Source organism: Bombus pascuorum, chromosome 10, assembly GCF_905332965.1.
Source record: "Bombus pascuorum chromosome 10, iyBomPasc1.1, whole genome shotgun sequence".
NCBI classification, from domain to species: domain Eukaryota; kingdom Metazoa; phylum Arthropoda; class Insecta; order Hymenoptera; family Apidae; genus Bombus; species Bombus pascuorum.
Window position 1 is genome coordinate 11,122,517 of NC_083497.1, and position 20,958 is coordinate 11,143,474.

Consider the following 20,958-nt stretch of genomic DNA (forward strand, 5'->3'; position numbering starts at 1 on the left):
AAAAGCGATGATGTTACGATGTCTCGTTTCTCTGTTATAAATGAATTCCTAAAAATAAGTTTCGTCTTTCTTTTTTGAGAATTGAACGTTATTGCTCTATGTATACTTCAACAAAGTGGAGTTGACCAGTTTGACCCTCGAATAGCTCGCTCTTCGCTGTAATTGCTTAATCGTAACAAATACGTAACGGACGCAGAAACGAATCTACCAGTAACGTACTAAGAAGTAGCGTGTATAGGCAGAATGATGCGAGTATTTGAGTCTTGGAATCAGGTATACCCGATGAGAAACGAAAAGGTGAGAAAGAATTTTCACCTCAATTGCGGGTCTCTATTATATCGTGACAGATTGCTATCGGATTCCAGCGTAGAAGACGGAAAAGCGATTGTTACAAGCCTTCGGTGGAAAATAAGCATCGATGTTTAGAAATAGTGCAGCGTCAGCTTAAAGATGTAGCTCATAAGCGATGGATAATTTATCACCTCTCGAAAGAATAAGAAAGAAAACGTTCAGTTGTGTCGGATCCAAAGCGTCTGTACTCGTTCTCAGTTACGCGAGTACGTAACGTTCGACGACCCCTGCCGTCGTTCCAACTCCCTTCGATCAGATTAAACTCTTTACGGCTCGTGGAAACGCTGGCAATTTATCGATTAACGAACACCTTTAGCGAAACATCCCCCTTCTTCCTTCTTGCGGGAAAATTACGTTCACCCAGTAAAAGAATCCTCTGGAAACAGTCGAGATCCGTAGCTCCAACTTTCATCCCTCTGTGGTCGTCTTTCCAGTAATTGGAGTATTCGGGTTCACGAAAATATTTAAACACCGTTGTACGATACATTTGTAAAGTTCATTAGCGTTATAACAAGAGCTGTCATAATCATCTCAGCATCTGTTTCATTTCGTACGAATTTAATTTCATTAGTACGTAGGCGATCTATATTTCGCATCTTCGTTATTTCTATGCATTTCTTTATCGCAGTAGGATAGTTTATATTTAAGAGAATGACGTTTGCTATTGCAATTTTCCTCGACTGTTCCATTTATGAAATTGATCAGACTTCTGAACGTTTCACGCGCCTAACATGACTGTTCATGTGGCATTCCAATCTTTTACCAAATTTATGTTCGCGATAAACGTCATAAATTCTGTCACGTCGTTATCGTTGTTACGATATCTTGTAGATTTTCGTCAGTTTACCAATTTGACCAATGTACTTTGAAACTGTTTTATACAACACGCGCGATAAACGTAAAACTTTTCTGTGAAGTGTCCAAATAGTTCCGCGAGTCACAGCGTATCGAACGTTGGAAAATATCGAAGGTCAAGACGAAACTTTTTTCAACTGGAAAGTTCCCCAAGTGCAAGGTAATTGCCCAAGTTCCTGCGGTCTTTACGTAAAAAAGAAGAAAGGGAGATACGAAAGAGAGGAGTGGACGGTTCGAATAATCTGATTAGCCAAAGTGTGTCTGATCGTTTAAGGTCGACCACCGTTTTCATCATCGCGCTATCGCCGGAATGCTTCTGTTTACTCTTGCTCTCGCTTTGCATACTCGAATGAAGCGAGGAGTGTTCCTGAATCCATTAACCGTCGTTTCAGCTTCCGTTTACTTAACACGGTCGCCACGGGGCCACACGGCGAATCTGCCAAGAAAGCAAAAACCTTTATCAGCCAACGACAAAGTGTCGGCATGCCGGTCTCCATTATCGCGAAATCGTTTCAGTTGTCGAAAGATCGCACGTGCAAACACTATCCTCTATCCGGGCGTTTGATCGTTTTCACTCCAGCGATATCCTTGAAACAGCGGTATCCTAGGATAATACAAGTCGCAGTGTTCCTCTTCGTCATCGGACTCGTTCCTCCGGACCGGCGACTGTCAACTGCAACGTCAACGTGAATTACCCGCGACTCGACGAGCCGAAGAACCAACCCCCTATTTCTCTGTCGGTGTAACAAAGTTCTCTCCCGGCTGGTTACCAGCGTGCTTCATCAATTTTAATTAAACCAGCCTTACGTAAACCGTCATTCCCAGAAGGTTCGCCTAGGCACGCAAACTTCCCTTTCCATCGTTACCATCCTTCAACCGTTTGCCGAAAAATTCCTTCGGATGCGTGTCGGTTTAATTGCTGCAGGGTGGAGCGCGGAGGATCGTTTTTCGAGGGAAAAACGGCCAACGGGAAATCGAGCGGATTTGCATGCGCGAACCGCCGCTGAATTCTTAATCGAGTGGAAACAGATAATGCCCCCCGGAGAAAAGTCGCCCTATTAACCCATTAAACACGCCGATGTCCTATTTACCGACTCTTTTATTTGCGTTCGCCGCCAACGAGCCAGCCTCCGGCTGTGGACGCGGGAATCCATAGCGCCGAGATTAAATTTCACATGGAAAATCAAATTCGACTCGCCACTTCGACTTCCATTTTAATTCCTCATAATTTGAAAATGGAACAGCATTGTCAATGCTCGCCAATGTATACTTGAACGTTTATTACAGTTGCGCGAAATACGTTACGCAAGTACGTGTTCAATGAAAGATCTTACGCGAATCTATACGGCACGATACGATTAGCAATTCGTAAAGTTGGAAATAAATTCAGAAATGTAGAGATATACAAGTTGAGAGATATTTGTCGTAAGAAACATACGCCTCGCCAGAGTCACAAATTGAACTGTCTTGTACCAGCAGAATTATCTATTATATCGGTAATCGATTTTATTAACTGTTCCTTCTATAATCGTGATAGTATTTAGACATTTACGTAAGAAACGACTCGGTTAATAGACTGGCTCATCGTTCATCGCTTTTTTCGCCTTTCCGAATCTACTATCAGGAAACAAGGAAGCACAAGTTATGTTAACGGAGAGCTGAAAATCATAGTGATACAAATTGCTATTTACGTATAAATAATATTCCACGTTTATCATTATAAAAAATTGATTCTATCGTTCCAAATCGTAAGAACTTAATCGATTATGAAACTAAAGGGATGATATATTTAAAAGTGAAAATATTAGGGTGTCCGAAAAGTTTCTTTCGTTTCATAAGGTAATAATGGACGAACAACAATTTCTGTTTTATATTATTTTATTGAATTAGGTATGATCCATTTCGTTCTATTTCTAGTATCGTGTTCGTGCATAATTCGATAAACCAATATAAAACAAAAAACATTGTGCGTCTATTATTTCCTTATAAAAACGAAAGAAACATTTCGGACAATCCAATGTATAGAAACGATGCACTGTTTGCGTCGCTATATGTGCAACGGTAAAAGCGTCCATCGAAAACGGAAACATAGACACATCCGGCCCTGGAAAAGTCAAAGATGGATTCTAGAAGGACAAACGTGTGATCACGTCGAATTTGCATATGTACTAGCCAAATCGTTTGGACAGAACGAGCAACTTAGGCGACCACGTAACGACCACAATCGGCGTTGAAGCAGACTCGAGAAACTTCAATTCTACGGAAAGTCTTTGGCGCGTTTTGGTGCCTCGCTCGAATCACGTATAAATATTTATCAGTAAAGTAAATCGAGCACCGGACGTGAAGGAACGATACGCGGATCTAACGTGACGGAAATTTCACTCGGAATAACGAACAAAGCGTAAAGTTACGAAGGTAATTTGAATTTAAAAGTCGCGTTCGTCGATGGATTTTAAAGCGGACAGAGCAGATGCAATGAATAACCGCGAAGAACTCGACCTTGTTATTCGAACAATTAGCGCCATTGTGTTTCTACCGAAGGCACTTATTAAGAACTGTGATCTTGCGCAAAGTCCTGGCGAGCTTTTCCGCAACTCTCTGCGAGTTCGATCATCTCTCCTTTTCCATCGGCGATGCGAAGTTGGCCGAAGGTGACGCATAAATTGCACCGCGTGCGCCGTTTCAATTTTCCCTCGTAATTTCGGGGCTTTTAAAAAAGTTCCGCGTAAAATCTCATTTCTTCCCGCGGAAAGCAATATTTGCATGCGCCGACAAGCTAATATCACTGTTTACTTGGAAAACATAATAATCGTTCGGCGTGCGAGCCAAGTTCGCTCGCGGAAAAAATGGTAAATTCTTGACAGACCATGGACAGCATTTTTAATATCGATAGGGAAAAAAAAAAAGAAGAGAAAGGGAAAGAAAATCCACCGATGGGGTCGCAGCTTTTCCAACGCGAGCTTGAGCGAACGTTACCCGAACGAATGATCGAAACTTTAATATTTCACGCGACTATGAAAACGCTCTCCCAATTTTCCGCTTGTACAATTTTTTTATTTTTTTATTTTTTTTGCGTGGATTTGCAGCTCTCTTTTGTGCATTTATATTTCTTTTTTTTTTTTTGTTTAACTCTCACCCCATCAGAGAGTCTTTTAGTCTCGTTGTTACGTTACATAACAGGGACATGCAACGTTTTAAAACATATATCTGCCAAACGGTTTCGAAGCGGTACGCCAATCACGATTTGGAATTTGCCTGAGAAAAAGCGTTACGTGTCCCGTATTACGTTGGAACGTCGACGTCGTCGCCAACGGTAAACAGCTTGCATAATAATATCGTGGTGGAGAGGCGGGCAAATAAACAAAGTTTCGCCCTGGAAGTGGTGCTTGTCGCGTTCGCATGGAGATCATGCGACAATTTGCGTCAGGAAGCTAAGCGGCGAGTTTCCGAGATAATCTCGATCTCGCGTCCCCGAAGCTCTCGATCCCAATTTCGGGCGGGATCGTCGCCGAGAATTTTAATTCGACGCTTCAAAAGCGGGAAACAGAAGCGTTCCGACAGCCTGCTCAGGAAGCGAAAAGGGGACGACGACGTGGCTCAAAGGGAGAAATAAAACGCGAAAGCTTAGCGTCTCCGTAAAACTGCGTATTACCATCCGGAGGAAATTATAATTTTAAATCTGGAATTAGCATTTCACTTACGTTCACCGCGAACGAAAATGAATATACAAATCGAAAGAGAGCTGCTGACGTTTCGAAAAAAAGCCTCGCGGAAAGAAGTTGCTCGGTAACGATTTCCTACTAAACGATTGTTCGCTTGTTTATTTGTTCAGTTACATAGAAGGAGTGTAGATGCTTTGGTGCGTAGAAGATAACACGTGGGAAAAAGAGACACGAGCGAGGAACAAATTACAACAATGTAGGTCGCGAAGCTTGTTTCAATGATAATAGAGATCAACCAAGTATGCGATGAAAGATATTTTAGAAAGTTTGAAAAGAATGAGAAAACACTGCTTTATTCATAAACCTAATATCAAACATTATTCTTCTGTTGCTCGTGTGAACGAAATAGCGTTGGACGACCGCTATATCTGGCGGTAAGACACGCAGACGTTTGTATGGAACTCTTTCAATATCGTTCCTGTAAGATTTACAGTATGAAGACCAGATAATACTACCATAATGATAACGATAGCGGCAACAATCGTTTCGTACCGATACGAGGAAGATTACGAGAGGGCTACGTGATATTTCAGAAGTTGTTTGGAGAAAAGAAAAATACGAGAAGTCGTTAGTGAAAGTTCATAATGGATATTCGCGATGCTTCTGTCCGAAATTAACGACCAGAGCCGTGGCTCTCGTGGGCCAGGTCAGGTGCAAGAACCAGCGCGAAGAAAGTTTAAACAAAAAGATTCTACGAGGCAAGCTTTCGAATAAAGGGGTCGCGGAAGTTTTCGTTAATTCGAACGGTGAAACTTCTCTCCTCAGGTTAGCATCGTTGCTCGTTGAACTCGTTGCATCATCCTGCCATAGTTATTTTCGTTCTCGCGTATCACTTTTGATATTTTCCATTAACGAACCGTTTTAGAACAAATACTTGGAAATATAATTTGCTAGATAGACTGGTCAGCTTTCCGATTTTCAATATTTATCGTATCTTCTATGCAGCTAATTAAATTTCCCGTTTGATTGCGATAAAACTGAAAGGGATGCTCGTTTGAATTTCCCTCTGAAAGTGAAATTGGAAATTCAATTTTGATTAATTTTATAATGCTATATTGGAACTGTTTCATTTCGCGATTAAATTATTGCAATTCCCGTTACATTGTTTTATTGCCGACAAAAGTCGAATCGTTTTCAACGATAGTGACGTTTCCTATGCCAAGCGTTCGGCATAATAACGATAATTCCGATGCAATAGTCGACACATTAGCATCTCTTGCCCCTCGGGACCTTTGTCACCTCTGACCCGTCATCGAAGCCGCTTCCCGTCGAATCTTTTCTTTATCGTACCACCAGGTTTGTCGGCTGTTTAACGTAAGAACAGCTCGCTGGTTCTTTTGAATAGAAGGGGAACGTTCGTACGGATTTAGCCACGAGGGCAAAGGGATTCGTTCTTGGATTTCCTTGTTCCTTCCCGGTGGAAATGGAGATTCGTGAAGCAACCGTTGTCACGAGAATCTTCTGTGGGAACGATAAATGTGCACCTTTGAAATTGAGGAAATTTCCTTTGAAATTTTACTCCTTTTTTCTTCGGGAAATTATCAAGTTTCTCAAACTCCTTCCTCTCGCCGATTATTTTATCGAGACCTGCAACTTTTCTTTCATTCGTGTAATTCCCACTGATTTATTCGCGCAACGATTTTTTTAACGATCAACCAGCAGTTGAAAGTTTTTCTCTGTAATTCTTCTGTTTTCCAGAGATCCTGATCCATCTTTCCTTTCGATAACCTCGAAGAAAAATGGGAAAGATCCTGGAAGATATCCATCCTTAAGACCTCGTTCTCGTTTGTTCGTTTCTTTATTTATTTATTTATTTATTTGTTATTTCGTTGATGGGAAAATTCATCGGCAACAAACTAGGGTCAGATATTTGATTATTTGATCGAGTCATCCGCTTAATGAGACTTTCAATGATCGATTAGCGATCTTTTCTCTCTTCGAATGGCATTTGAAGAAGGAAGCAGACAGGATACCGCGAGAGAAAGGATCGAAAGACGAAAACGAAGGATCTCCCTTTGATTATAGGGGCGAGCAGAGAGTTATACACTTAATTATGAAAAGCGACGATACTCAACGCGCGGTACACGGTGAAAAAAGAAAAAGGGCGCTGCTCCCCTGTAACGGAACCGTCGAAAGGATTCTCGAAAAGGGGAAAAGCAAGGAGAAATTTCATCCGGCTGTACGAGGAGCGGAGTTTTCGAGTCGGCAGATGAACTTTGAAGGGCCTGCTGGCCTGGCTTGCGCCACGCATACCAACCTCGCGCCAACGATTCGTCGCTTTTCGCTAGTTCAGCGCGCGATTCACGAGGACGCCTAGACGACCCGTCCCAAGCAATTTTCGTATTTCCTCGAGAATTATGCTAATTATGAAGCTCGCTGTCGCGGCAGCAGGGCGAGTGTTTTACCTCGTACACGTTGTTTCGACCGAAGAAGAGCCGCCTCGAGCCTTATTTCGTCTCGGCGAGAGAAAAAGCAAAACGAGGATGGATGACACACGCTCCGTTGCTGGAGACGAACACACCGGCTACCAGCTCCGGAAGAAATCGATTTATTCGCTGTTCCACAGCTCGCAGGTCACCTCTCCTTCCTGGCGATACATGCTCGACATTCACGGGGCAAATTGGGAACGACAAAAATACGAAGATCGATCGTTCGAACACGTTGCCACGGAAGCTGGAAATATAATTTCAACTTTTCCAAGTGTAAATGTTAATCTGGAAACTTGAGTATGAATTTTTCAACGCGAATTTAATCTTTTGCAAGCCTACAGTGGCTACCAAAAATATTTGCCCGGAAATTAATTATATCCAAGCATCGATCACGCGGATACGCCCGTACGGAAATCCAATTAAATGAAATAATTTCAACTGTTTCACGGTTAAATTAAAACTTTCAAATGTAACTTACGGAGCGACAAGATGCTTACATCGTAAGCTCTAAAGATATAAAAATCTCGCACGTTCGAATTACCTTTCGATTCAGTTTCAACCGATTGGAACAAAACAACCGATACATTTTTTAACTGAAATTTTTAGACGTTCGCGCTAGTTTCTCGAAGGCGCGAAAAAGTAATTCGGGCTTCGAGACGCAACGAAGGATTAAAAGAAGATGACCGGTGAGATTAAATTCGATGCTTCTTGAGCAGAGACTAAAGGTGACTCGTGTAAAAGGTTGTACGGTCTTTGAGACTACGTAAGTGGAACCAGTCTGCATTTTGTTGCACACTCGTGGGACTCTCTGCCATACCAAGCATCATCCTCTGAAAAGAGAAATAGCTTCTTTAAATTGAATCACGAACGTTAGGGAATTACGTGCTTCATTTTGCGTGTATTATGGAATTTACGAAACGACTAGTTAATAAAAATCCGATTACTCGCTGCGTTGATTATGCTAAAAGGACAGAAAATCCGGGCGTGAATAACGGAATAATTAACGAATCGTCGGAATCGTGTAACGCGATCATCGCCGATAAATACGCGAAACTGTCCTACCAGCCTGTCGAAAATAATCGACGACACGAAGAAAACTGCCAACGCGTTATAATGGACATTACGTTTAATTGGAAAGAAGTATCGATCGAATATTAATCAACATTCGTTCGCCGAACGGACAAACGAATCGCTGAAATTTGGTACCAATTGTCTGCTCTCTTGTTCGAATCAGAATCATCGAATAAATGTACAATTAATATCTCACAATAATAAAACATCGCTCGAGGTAAGAGAAAATACAGAATTTCACTCGAAGGCATTAAAAAGCTTGCTTGGGTATACGCTGTCGTTCATAAATATTTATTACTTTATCGCATTTCCAATATTACAATAGGAGAACGTGTAAAAATTCTGCTAAATTTAACTCTATTGCGAACCTTGAATTTTTATATATCGACGTCACTCTTACAAATCTAACGTCTCGATACAAACTTTCGCATAAAATTGAATCAAGAGTATTATACTTTTCTAGAATTGGAAAAATCATTTAACAATGGAGAACGTGATCGCGCGTCGAGAACGACCACGGAACGCAGCAGATTTACAGAAGCTTATTTCAAATATATTTTATATATTTTCATACGGTAATTTGGAAATATCGAAATATGCTTATGGAAGGCAGTGCACATATTCGAGAGGCATCGTTCCTCTGTTATCTAACGTTCAACCATGATGATAAAAATACATACAACGCCACGTTCTCGTGGTTTGATAAGTTCGATCGAGATAGTAGCGAACTGCGTGATAACGGAACAACGAGTTTTATTCAATCTCGTTTGAAAAATGTATTATAACGTAATAGTTTCTATTTCACAACCAGCGTTGATCTTCGATCTCGATCGCAACACCAACTAATCAGTTAAATGAATCACGATTGAAAGGATCCCTTTATCATCGTCTATTCTCCACGAGGAGGACGCAAAGTAGCTCGATAAAAAGGCCGATCTTTCAATAGGAATTTCAAAGTCCACCAGTAATTTTAATCGACGAGTGTCTCCTCTCTCTCTCTCTCTCTCTCTCTCTATCTATCTATCTCTTCCCCTCGTTCTTTCTCTCTTGCTGTTCTTCTAACAAAATACGTTCCTATCGAAAATTACACGCCATCGAACGTGTCCCGACTCTAGTCCTTAATGAATCATAATTTCTCGATCCGCTGGTTCTCTCTTTCTCTGTCTCGTCATTCTCTTCTGCGATGGCGGAACGCTTGGTAACCAGAGCCGTACAAAAGTACCAAGCCTCTGGCAATCGAGGCAGGAAAAAAGTCGTGGGAACCAGGCGGAAAGTGGGTGGACCGACTCGCAAATGCGATATCTTGCTAACGAGCCAGTAATGTGCGGCGAGTCGCGCCAATAATTTCAATTTACTGGCGTCGAAGGTAGTGCGCGGTTGGTGGCTGGTCGATGGTACGTCTCAAAGGGCCATATACCTTAACTAGGAAGTGTTTTTTCCTTTATCCTTTATTTTTCCAGTCTTTATTCTTCTCTTTTTGGTGTACTTAAAAAATAAGAAAACACCAGTGACTTCTTGTAAATAATAATCTATCAACTAATAAATAGCAACGAGTCGATCAATTACAAGTTACAGGTGATAGACTTTTATTTTATAATTCTGTAATTTTGCACGAAACGTATTGGAAGATCTGCGTTTGTCTGATCAACAGATCTGATGATATTTTGCCAGGGAATTTGTTGGTGTTCGTAGCTTGTAACGCGTAAATCCTCGTTACTTATTAGTTAGACTAGAGCACGAAGAACCTGGTATTCAACCTACAACTCTGATACTCGAAATGGTAAAAGGGAACATTCCCTGTTTGGTAATACTAGCCCGTGAATAGTCAACGCAATCTCGTGTGCGGTAATTATCGCCAAGCAAGATAGATCGAACGTTTCAATTAGCGGTTATCAAGACCCGATACATCCGATGCAAGATTTACGCTTGTCGATTAGGTTTCTGTACAATTGGAAATTGGAGATACCGTGGCAGAAATAAGCCTTGCCGAATTTCCACACATTCTAGTAACTGAAAGCAATGCTCATAGCTATTGAAGGGTTTGCAACAACAACCAGATAGCATATTTAAATTCTATCTATCGGAAACGCGAAGAAGATCCAGGTTTCATATTGGAAAGTGCAAAAGTTTATTATTACGAATATAGCGTTACGTGGCCTAATAATCTGTTCTGGCGTTATACAGAAATTTGAACTTTTCTCATCCTTTCAAAAGCAAAGATATCAACTATTGCAAGTTGAACATCATCGTACGTTGGTACTGTTTCATTTCAGCTACTTCAATCGTATGATATTACACGTCGATAGTACACCCACTGATCTCGCTTACTTAAACGCTCCAACGATCTCTTATATCCCTTTAGATCTTCTCTCATTGTTTTTCTTCTTATTTTATTAGTTATTAAGTCTTCGTATTTAGGTTCTATTTCGATATCTAGTTAGTTTCGTTAATTACATACTACCCAGAATTACTACTATTTATTAAGTTCCTAGTAATTATAATTATCAATCGATTATTCTTTTAATTGCGTGTCAGTCTACCACGAATTTTTCATGATTTTGGCCTTCGGTTGAGTTTCGTTGTTTACTCAAATCCCTGGAAAGTGGATACGATACGATAAATATTTTTGCTAAAAAAGATTGAACAGGAACTAAGAATATCGGAATATCTCACTTTCTTGGCAAAGAGCCCCTCGATTCGTCGTTATACGAACCACGATAATCAGGCTACGCGAGAAACAATGAAATTAGAAGAATTTCAAGCTCGTTCGAAAATAAAACACCTGTAATAATAGCTTGCGTCGGTAAAATGTCAATGCCTCCGTATAATTATTCCAACGCGTAACACTCTCATAAGTCACCTCAGGATGGCTACGGCTATTAATAACCTTGCCACCAAGATTCACGTAACACGACTAACTATAGGCGCATTTAATAGAACGGTGATATCTTTCCGACCGAAAGCTCCTCTCCTGTTTCTTCGTCCCCTTTTCTTCCAACGGCGTCCCGAGGGCGCGGTTTGCACTTTTTAGCCGAATTTCCAGACCTTCTCGGCGACACCGACCGCCGCCTCATTAAGGAGTGACGTATCGACCTGGGAAATCGGCGTTATTCTCTACGGTTCTTGCAGTAATCAGTGCGTGGCGTTATCGCGAGAACGAATCTACGCGCCATTACTCGCAAAATTCGCGCACCCCTCGAGACTCTTGTCGAATTTACCGAGCAGACTCGAAAGATTGAATTCGCCGTACTTTACAGTTGGAACGTCTAACTTCATAGCAAATTAATCCTTTAACATTCTGACTCTTTTAACAATTGATCGCGTTAAAGGTACAGGGATTTTGTTTTCGGTATATTCCAGGGATTATACTCTGCGAATGTAAAAGCATAGGTTGTGCATTTTTTACCTCGTTCAAAATGCTTTTATCTTTGATATTTAAAAATAGAGAGCTGTAGGAAGATGTACAATTCGATAAATCAATAATAACACGATAACGATTACAACAAAAAGAGTAAAAAAGGTAACGATGAAGGTACAAAAATAAAACTCCGAATTATCGGGAATAAGAGCCGATAAAACAAAATGGGGATTACTGAATATAATGATCATTAAAATGTCGAACTAGTACATGAGAGATATCAACTTGAGCTTTTTGAACGATATATCATACGTATATTTTACCTACTCGATACAACTATAAGACGAAGCACGTGTCTTAATTTTTGTATAAAATATTATAATTTCGTTTCGACAATGTCTCTGTATGTAGCTCTTTTTGCGCACGTCACAAACTTGAATAAATTCGACGTTTTAACATAGCCGTGCATCTAACGAACATGGGCGTTAAAGAGTTAAAAGAAGGAAATCGTTGTTTCAGCCTGTCTGAAGTTCCTCTTTTTTCGCAATTGTCTGTACACAGAGGCCAGCGGGTCCAAGTAATTTCGCTAAAGATAAACGAGAAGTCGTTTTTCGACGTACACGTGAAATTAATTTCCTAGCAGGTTGTTTGGCCATTTTACAGTCATCCTGTTTTCACATCCACCCTCGAAACTAGTACGAGGGCGGAATAAAAAGATTAGTGGGTGTACTAGTATCGATGGACCAAGTAGCCTTGTCATGCCAACGTCCCCGGAGATTGACCATACCGGACGCCGTAAATAGAAAACGATGGATAGAGGTTGCTCTCGGTGAACAGGGGATACGGACCACCACCTATCTGCTCTGATAGGCAACGGTCGTTCCTCCCGTGGAAGGAGGAGATGTCCGAAACGAATGAGTGAACGAGAATAAAAAAAAAAAAAATAAACGACATGCAAAAACGAGTAAGAATGGAGAAAGAAGAGACAGGAAACAAAGAGAAAAAGGGGAAGGTAGAGGGAGAAAGGGAGAAAGGAAAACGGGACAGGGTGAAACAGTAGTCATGGTGTGTGCATATGGAGCTCAAGGTTAAACCTTGACCCTCCTATTCGGAAGTGGAAACTTACCACGCCCTAAAGATGAACCACCCTCGATCCCTTTCTTCCTTTTCCCAAATGCTTTAACCGCTTTTCTGATTTATCGAGGCTCCTTGCAATTTCTTATCGCGCCGCGTCTGCTTGGAAAGGAATTCTTCGAAAGTTGGAAACTTCCGACGCTTAAGATTCTTAAGCACGCCTTAATCTGTATTTCTCTTTAGTGAAATACACGAGCTTCTTCGAGAAGCGTCCATTCGACGCGTATGCGGTTAGGCATTTGGTGAATTTGGTTGGCCGAAACGAGGGAAAAAGAGTGGAAATCTAGAGTGTTAATAGAAGTAGAGTGAGAGAAAGAGAACGATGCGAACGCTAGACGCGCGGCGAGAAAAAAAGTTGCTTAATTATTCACCGGGGGAAAGCGAATGGAAGATGCGCCGAAAGTTAAATAATTACATTTCCAGCAGCTGGCTGAAAAGCAGAATAGGTTAATTAAAATGAGCAGCATGCAACACCCGCCATACACCCGTGTGATATTCACGATCCGTTGAAACATTATGTAAATACGGTTAACGATCGTTTGTTCTCGGTTCTTCTCTTCTTTTCTTTTTTCATCTCATTCTTCTCGTTTTCGGCCTGCGATTCGCATGGTCCTCTTCACACCAATCTCGACGGTCGTAGATCTCTTCTTTTTCGCTTTTCTTTCCCGTCTTTCGAAACCTGTACGCGGAAGATTAAAAACCATCCTTTTCCCATTCGTGATTATTACAAAAGAGCACCGAGTAGCTTGAGCTTTTATATTATTCGCCCTGAAAATTCCGGTCTTATCTCGTCCACAATGTTTCACGGACGTCTCCTCCCGGCCCCTATCCTCTGCCATCGCCACCATTCTTTTCGACCCCGGCGATACGAGTATTCAGCGCGTACCGCGTGCTCTTGCAAATTTTCAATCGCATCAGTCATCGCGCGGTTTCGAATCGCTGCCGAGCATTATCTGTATCTGGGAAAAGCTCAAAGCGCCACCCACCAGACTCGCGTCGATCTGTCCTTTCAATTCGTACTCTCGTACACGGTGCATTTAACCGGCTGCTATACGTACAACTCGTCCTGTATTCTTTTTCGACGCTTACGAAAGGGTATTTACTGTTGAATAACTTGCCGTTTCTCGTATTTTTATTCTTGTTTCTCGTTGTTCTTTCTTTTTTCCTATTCTCCGTTTGAATTTAACAAACGAGAGGACAGTGGTTTCGTCGAAAATCTCACAGACTTTTTTAACCTTTGCTCCAGCAAGTGCTGGATCGTTTTAATCCAGCGCTTATATTAATCCGTCTGTTTATGTGCACGATACAAAATATAATATTGCAAATATACGACTTGCTATAAATACACGCGGTTCTTTCTTAATACGATTCATGACGTACTAACATCTTACGCTCTCTTCGTATCAAGTTCAATAACTTGAACTTTTTCCAAATTTTGAAAAAGATATAAGTACCGTCCTAGGATTTTCGAGCTGTTTGATAAACATTCGTGTGCTTCCTCCAAGGAATAAATTATTTTATAAATCCTAGTACGAGTACGAGATATTTCAGAAAAATAGGATGAAAATTTAATATGAAAAATTATCTTCCATAATGTTCGAGTCGATGGTAGAACAGAGTGACTCGCGGTTCGAAAATTGAATGGACGAACCTTATTTCGATAAATCTCGGCGTCCGATTCACACGGTATTAACCAGTGTCGTCTCTGGTACGTTTACAGATCCAGAAAACAGCTGGCCCGAGAGCGAAGGTCACCGGCCATGGAATATAATTAGTCCGCGCCACTTATGGAACGTCAGGCCAACTATGGGTACACTATACGCTGAAACGCTCACGCTAGTCGTCACGAGATCTACTTGGAAATCGGCCTTTGTCCAACACGTGTGCCCACGTACAGCTTTATTTCCTTCTTAAAGCGACTCTTTCGTTCTACCGTCTGGACCATATGTCACGAAAGGAACGCCAGGAAATGACCTGCGCATTGATGGTCAGTATCGGCAAATCTTTCAATGGTAACCAACTTTTTTTCCAGGAACGTTCCATGGACTTCCTCTTTTCCTTTAAAGGATCCTTAGCGGGTCGATTGTTCGGCGAAACCTTGGACGAGCCTTTGGATTTTCCAAATAGGAGATAAGCGATGCCAGAGTACATAGTAATTACGACAGCTGTAATTGCCGGTGTATTAGCCGTTGCAAATGTCGAACGTGCCAACCACAAGGTTTCCCTCGTAAACCTGGGGGAAGAAGATCGTCCAATTAACTGTCTCGTTTAATTGAATCTTATTTCCTTTTCGCTTGGTCCAGTTCCATCGGGGCTTCCGCGCTTAATCGCGCAAGCCGAACGCAATGCCTAGAAGAACAACCACGGACAAAAGTAATTTCAGCCTCCTGCTGGTAAATCACGGACGATTTATTGTACGATAGAAAAGACAGAGTTAAATGGAGCAGCATTTTTGTGGTAGTCGTTGGTACTTCAGCCTTCGACAGCTCGCAAATTGTCGTCGAGAGCCGCTCGAATTTTGTGAAAACGGACCATACCACGTTTAAATGCCTGTCCAGACACGAGGCATTCTTTCGAATTTTTCAGACAATTCGTTTTGCGGCGGATGCCACGAGGGAGAGAACAGCAAGCAGAAACGAAGTAGAGGAGTTTCGGGAACCAAGGGGATACGGGGAGCAATTCCCCGGGACGAGTCGAGGTGGAGGTGCAGGTATTCTTTTTAAGGCGGAACACTTTACCGTTGCTCGTTCCATGCTGGTAATGGAGAATCTCCCAGCCACCCCAAGGAATTAATTCGGGGCTAACGCCGAGACACTCCCCGATATCGAGTCACTTCGTTCCACGGGCCAATGTTAGTATCTGCTTACCACCCTCTCGGTTAGCTTTTCACCGTACTTAGCCATTTCGACTCCTTCTTTTCTCTTCTTGTTCAGCGAAACGATTTCTAATTTGTCCTCTAATTTGTCCAAGATCCTCGAATCCGTTTTACTGGGTCACTTGAAAAAAGTAAAGAAAGAGGATAGAGAAAAAAAAGAAAGGTAAAACGTTCTCTGTATCTTTTTCCGTCTGTTAGTCCACTGGCTGCATCTGCCTACGTATTCGTCGGATATTTGGCTGTGATTTTTGACCATCAATTGTGCGCTTAAGCAGTCGTAGTAGCCCTTTATTGCCAGGGTCGCGGTCTCCAAGATGAAAAGCGAACTCCTGGCGAGCTTCCACCAGAATTAAGAGACACTCGAGGCGCTTTTTAATTAGCACGAAAGGACATCATCGGGGAGAGACAGAGCTTCGGTCTAAATACGTAATTAAAGCCGTGAATGGAGTAGCTACATTAACTGCGCGAAACGTCATCGACTGCCAGTGAAATCGGCCGAAAAACGCACTCTTTCGGAAGCGTGCTGGCGCAATTCCTCTTCCCACGTTCTCTCAAAAACTCATTCTCATAACTTTATCTATATTTACGCGCGAAGCTTCTTCGTCGTAAATGCAAATCTTTCAGAAATTTGTTTACATTCTCTCATCGAGGAAGCATCACGGTGGCATCCCTCTTTCACGATACAAAGCACGTGTTATTCGCCGGTTCGCATTTCTCTAAAATTCTTCCAGCGTAAGCAACATCCCTACCCTTCAAAAATTCGGAAAATTCCGCAAGAAAATCAGAAACTGCCATTCGGAAACTTCCCCCACCCCTTAAATTTACCTACGTTTACCTTATGCGTGAAATTTATTTCATAGACGCAAATCTTCTAGATTCTCGTACGAAGGAGAAATCACTGCAGGATTTTCTTGGCGATGCGAAGCACGTGTCGTTCGCCGCAGAATCTGCTTCTCTATGGAATTCTTCGAGTATAACCTCTCCCCTTCTGACGAAAATTCAGAAGATTCCGAAGAAAAGGAAAAAATCGAAATTCGAAAGCCCTGGTGTTTGAGCAAGTACGCACAGGATGCCTTTGAAAGCATCTTCGGGCGCACGAAGCGCGCGCAAAAGAGATGAACGAGATCGGGGCGCGAGGTCGAGGGAGGCTGGCACAGCATGAAAGGGAGGGGGAGAACCCGAGGGCCGAGAAAGAGAGGGAAATTCAAAGATGGCGCCACGCGTATGCCCGACAGAGATATAGCACAAGGGTTAAAGAAAGACGTGCACTTTCGTTGGCTTCCCCTCTCACAGCGACGAAGAGTGACCGGGCCGAAAAGTCCGAATCCGATCGTGGAACGGCTCAGTAGTGCGCGAGACACATTTCCCGACGCGTGTTCGTCGCTCCTATCGATATCTCTCGATGATTCACGAGCGTTGCGGCGAGAATACGCGGCGACCAATCCCCAGTTCCGTTACATCAGCATCCGACTACGTGGGTCCTCGACGATTGGCTCTCTCTGCGCTGTACTCGAGTATCTCTCTCTAGCAACCAGAAAGGGAGAAAAAGAGATGCACTCGTATATTTTATACTCGCGATTCTGGCTTATTCTCGTACGAGATACAGCGTGATCTGTTCGTTGAAGAATCGTGCGTGCTTTTCGTGTGAATCGAGAAATTACGAGCTTTCGAAGAGGAAACGTTAGCGAGAATTCAACCAACAGCCGAGCGACTGAGAAAGGGAAGAGAGGGAGAGCAGAGCAGAGCAGAGTAGAGGGTATTTTGGACGCAGATCGATCGGTCGCGGCCGCTCTCCGGTTCGCGCCATGTGACCGGTCAAAGACCAGTCTGCATGGGAAAAGAGGTTAGAAAATTTATCCGTTGTCTTTGCGCGTACGGTGGCCGCGTGGTGTTACGTCCTTTCGTTAATCGAGAAAATGAGAGGTGTCGAGTAGCTTGACGTTGTTCGTAGCGCGCGAGCCAGTGAACGATTCGGTTGTTTTTCATAAAGTGTGCATCGGTCGCCTTAGTTGTTATAGTGGCGGCGGTCTTCGAAGAGCGCGATCGCGAGGGAAAAGAGAGCAGCGAAGTTTGCTACGACAGTGTGTAGTTGTCTCGGGTCAGATGTAAAAATAAAAGGAAGCAGACGTGTCTCAAGGCTATCGCGCCGCATATTGTCTCGCCAGGAGCGTAAAATCACGCGAGAGTCTCCCTGCATGCCGTTTATTTCATTCCGCCGATATCCTCCGATGTAAGCGCGCGCATCCTCTTATCGTCGCTTCGCTCGTATACTTGCACGGTTTACACGCGAGAGTGTTGCTAATATAACCCGCTTTCCGAGTGGAGCTTTTGTTCAGTGTCACGAGTTTATTCTTCGTCGCTTGAAAAAAATCGCGCGCTTTAGGAAGGAAATAAATTAGATCACGGTAGTTCAACTAATTAAACTCCAGCTGAATATAATGTAAAGCGTATAATGTGTATATATGGGATTATAATATTAATTCCTCTTGTTTTTATATTTATTACTGTAAAAAAAAAAAAATACAAAAAACAGGACGAATTTATGTTACAACCCAGTAGTATAATACAATGTAAGGATTAATTCCATCGTTGATATATTGGGAACAACGAAACGTATTTTTCGTTTGTTTTGCTTTCGATCTCTTCTCTCGTGGTATCTCGATTCCGGTGAGACAAAAAGAACGCCGCTTGGAACAAATGCAGGGTTCGTCCGTGCGTGAAATTCTACGAGGTTCGTTCCGAGAAAGAAATCAGCTCGAAGAAAAATAAATAAACGTGTGTTCTCTGCATACGTTCGATACATTGTTAGCACTTTTTCGAGAATTCTTTTGTGACAAAACTTGGCTATTGTATGTATATATAGAAAATATTTATGTATTCAACCGCTTTAGGACCGATAGTTATAATATAGTAAAATATTCGTTTCAGAAAGATAGTCGATCTACTAAGATCTATCTCTTCATGGAATCATAAACTTTGAAAAGCACGTGTGCTCGGGCCACGTGTTCTGTAACGTTACGAAAGAATTTTCTGTGGGGTCTTGAATCTTCCTTTATTCTTTTTCTTCGTAATACTCATTCTTGCTTTTTGTTAGTAACAAGCGAGACACGAATAGTTTATTTCTTTTGACTCGATTAGGAGGATGTTAAAACATTTTCCTTCGGGCTTCAAGTTTTTTTTTTTTTTTTTTTTTTGATGGAAGAATTTTTAGAAAATTAATTTATATTAATGACCACATGTGGAACACTGTTACGTACGCAAAAAAAAAGTAAGCGGCATTTCTTGAACGATTAAAATATCAAGCCAGCGTTAGGAGCTATATGTATATGGCGTGTATAGGCAGATAACGTGTGCTTATCTAGAAAAGCAGAATTCGTCTGCCGAAACCTTGAGCATTTTCGATTAACCTCTGTTTATTTTTTAGAGCTTACTGAATTATGATTCTTTCTTATTTTTCTAAGAAGAATCAGAATATATAGCGTGGCGTAGTAAAAATTATTCTTCTTTTTTTCTCACAGTTATCATTCAGTTGACAAATTTCTCGGAGAACGCGTCTGGATTAAAAAGAAAATTCAACAGACGCGTTAGTACTCCTCGAGAGGTTAAAATATTTGCGATAGAATTGCGACAGTCATTGAAGTCAGCGAGGAAATTGAAGCCCAACGAGATGGATAAGTGGGTCGCATTCGCTTCTGACTGCTGATTTCTGAATTCACTGTCGCTGTTGCGAATCGACGTCAATGAGATCGATATCAATTAAGCCACGGGCCGTTGATCGCTGGAAACCCCATAAATGGCAATCTGCTTACACCGGTATTTCCTGAGAATGCCTAACATACACTGACCAAGTGTGTTTAGACGCAATCTATATATTTCCTTCACATTTTACTTAAAAAAAAAAAAAAAAAGGGAGAAAGAAAAATGGAATTTTAATGGAAATTTAATCTGTTACTTCATTTATTTTATTTTATTTCATTTCAAAAATTAATATAGCGTGCTTGAAGATGTTATGTGATTTTTTTAAAGACTATTAGCACATAGCGCGTAGAATTAAGTATGTAAAGCTATCTGGATACTATGTTTCTATCATTTTCCATGGAAACGTGATGTTCGCGGAAATCATGATCCGTATCAAAGATTCCCTGCGGGCATCGAAAACGAAAGAAACTGGTCAGTCTGGACCAAGGTTAGAAGATTGCTCGTGTTGTATAATAGCCACGCGAGCTTGATTCAGGGCCGTAAAACTCGGGAACTCATAGGGGGAGATGTGGTCTATTTCTGTGCACGCGTTGAAAACGGAAAACGTAGAAGCGTAAGAACATGCCTAGTTGAAACCATAAGTTCTTTTTTTTCTAGTTTATTTTTTGTTTTTCCAATTTGTCCAGAAGGACATTTGGTAAAGTATTATATTTTAGTGATTAGGAAAAAAAAATAAAAATATAGCATGTGGGTGGCTATCCCCAGCGGGGTGCCATCTTCGTGTTTGCTAGGTTATATCTTTTATGAAGGAACCATAAGTGACATTCTTTTTATCTCATAATCGTCGAGCTAAACAATCTTTTCAGATAAAATACTTAATTCCTACCATCGAACCAACCAATTATCGATACTGCTTGTATTTTGTATAATTCATGTTTTTTTCCAGAAAGATTTATCGAGATAGATAGTAACAGGCTCTTTCAAACGTCGCCATTTTTGTTCTTAATATGCTTCTAAAGTTTGAAATGAATTTCAGGTTCTTTCAACTATTGCTTGACTTGAAAAAGAGAACAGTTGTTACATTATATTTCTAATTATAATTTACATGTACTGTTCCGTTTTATTTTCTATTAATTTGGAAAAATCACGTTACTCGAATTGAAACTCAAATTCAAGTAACTTGATTGATCTGAACGAGATTTAAGAATCAAATTCAATGCTATTTACAAATTTTCAATGAACTACAGGATATCAATATTTATCGAAATATTGCATTAACAAAATTTACTTTCTTTCGTTTCGGTATCGATATTCACAAACTGTCGTTCCTTTTTGCCCCTCGCGTTCATTCTCAATGTGTGTCCCTTAGTTTACTTTTTCCTGCATCTCCAGATGCAACCGGAGAATCCTGTAGCTTTTTCATAAGCGATAAGGTTCTCGTTGGAATACGAAGAGAAGATACGT

General features: G+C 41.4%; 1 long non-coding RNA gene across 1 annotated transcript in view; it reads left to right on the forward strand.

Annotated features, from left to right (window-relative positions):
* The window catches only part of LOC132911122 (uncharacterized), a 30,756-nt gene extending 12,077 nt beyond the window's left edge, over nucleotides 1-18,679 (forward strand). The window contains exons 2-3 of the long non-coding RNA XR_009658913.1: nucleotides 14,641-16,527; nucleotides 16,671-18,679. This is a non-coding gene — a long non-coding RNA (uncharacterized LOC132911122). The remainder of the gene's footprint in view (nucleotides 1-14,640; nucleotides 16,528-16,670) is intronic.
* The last annotated feature ends 2,279 nt before the right edge of the window (nucleotides 18,680-20,958 follow it).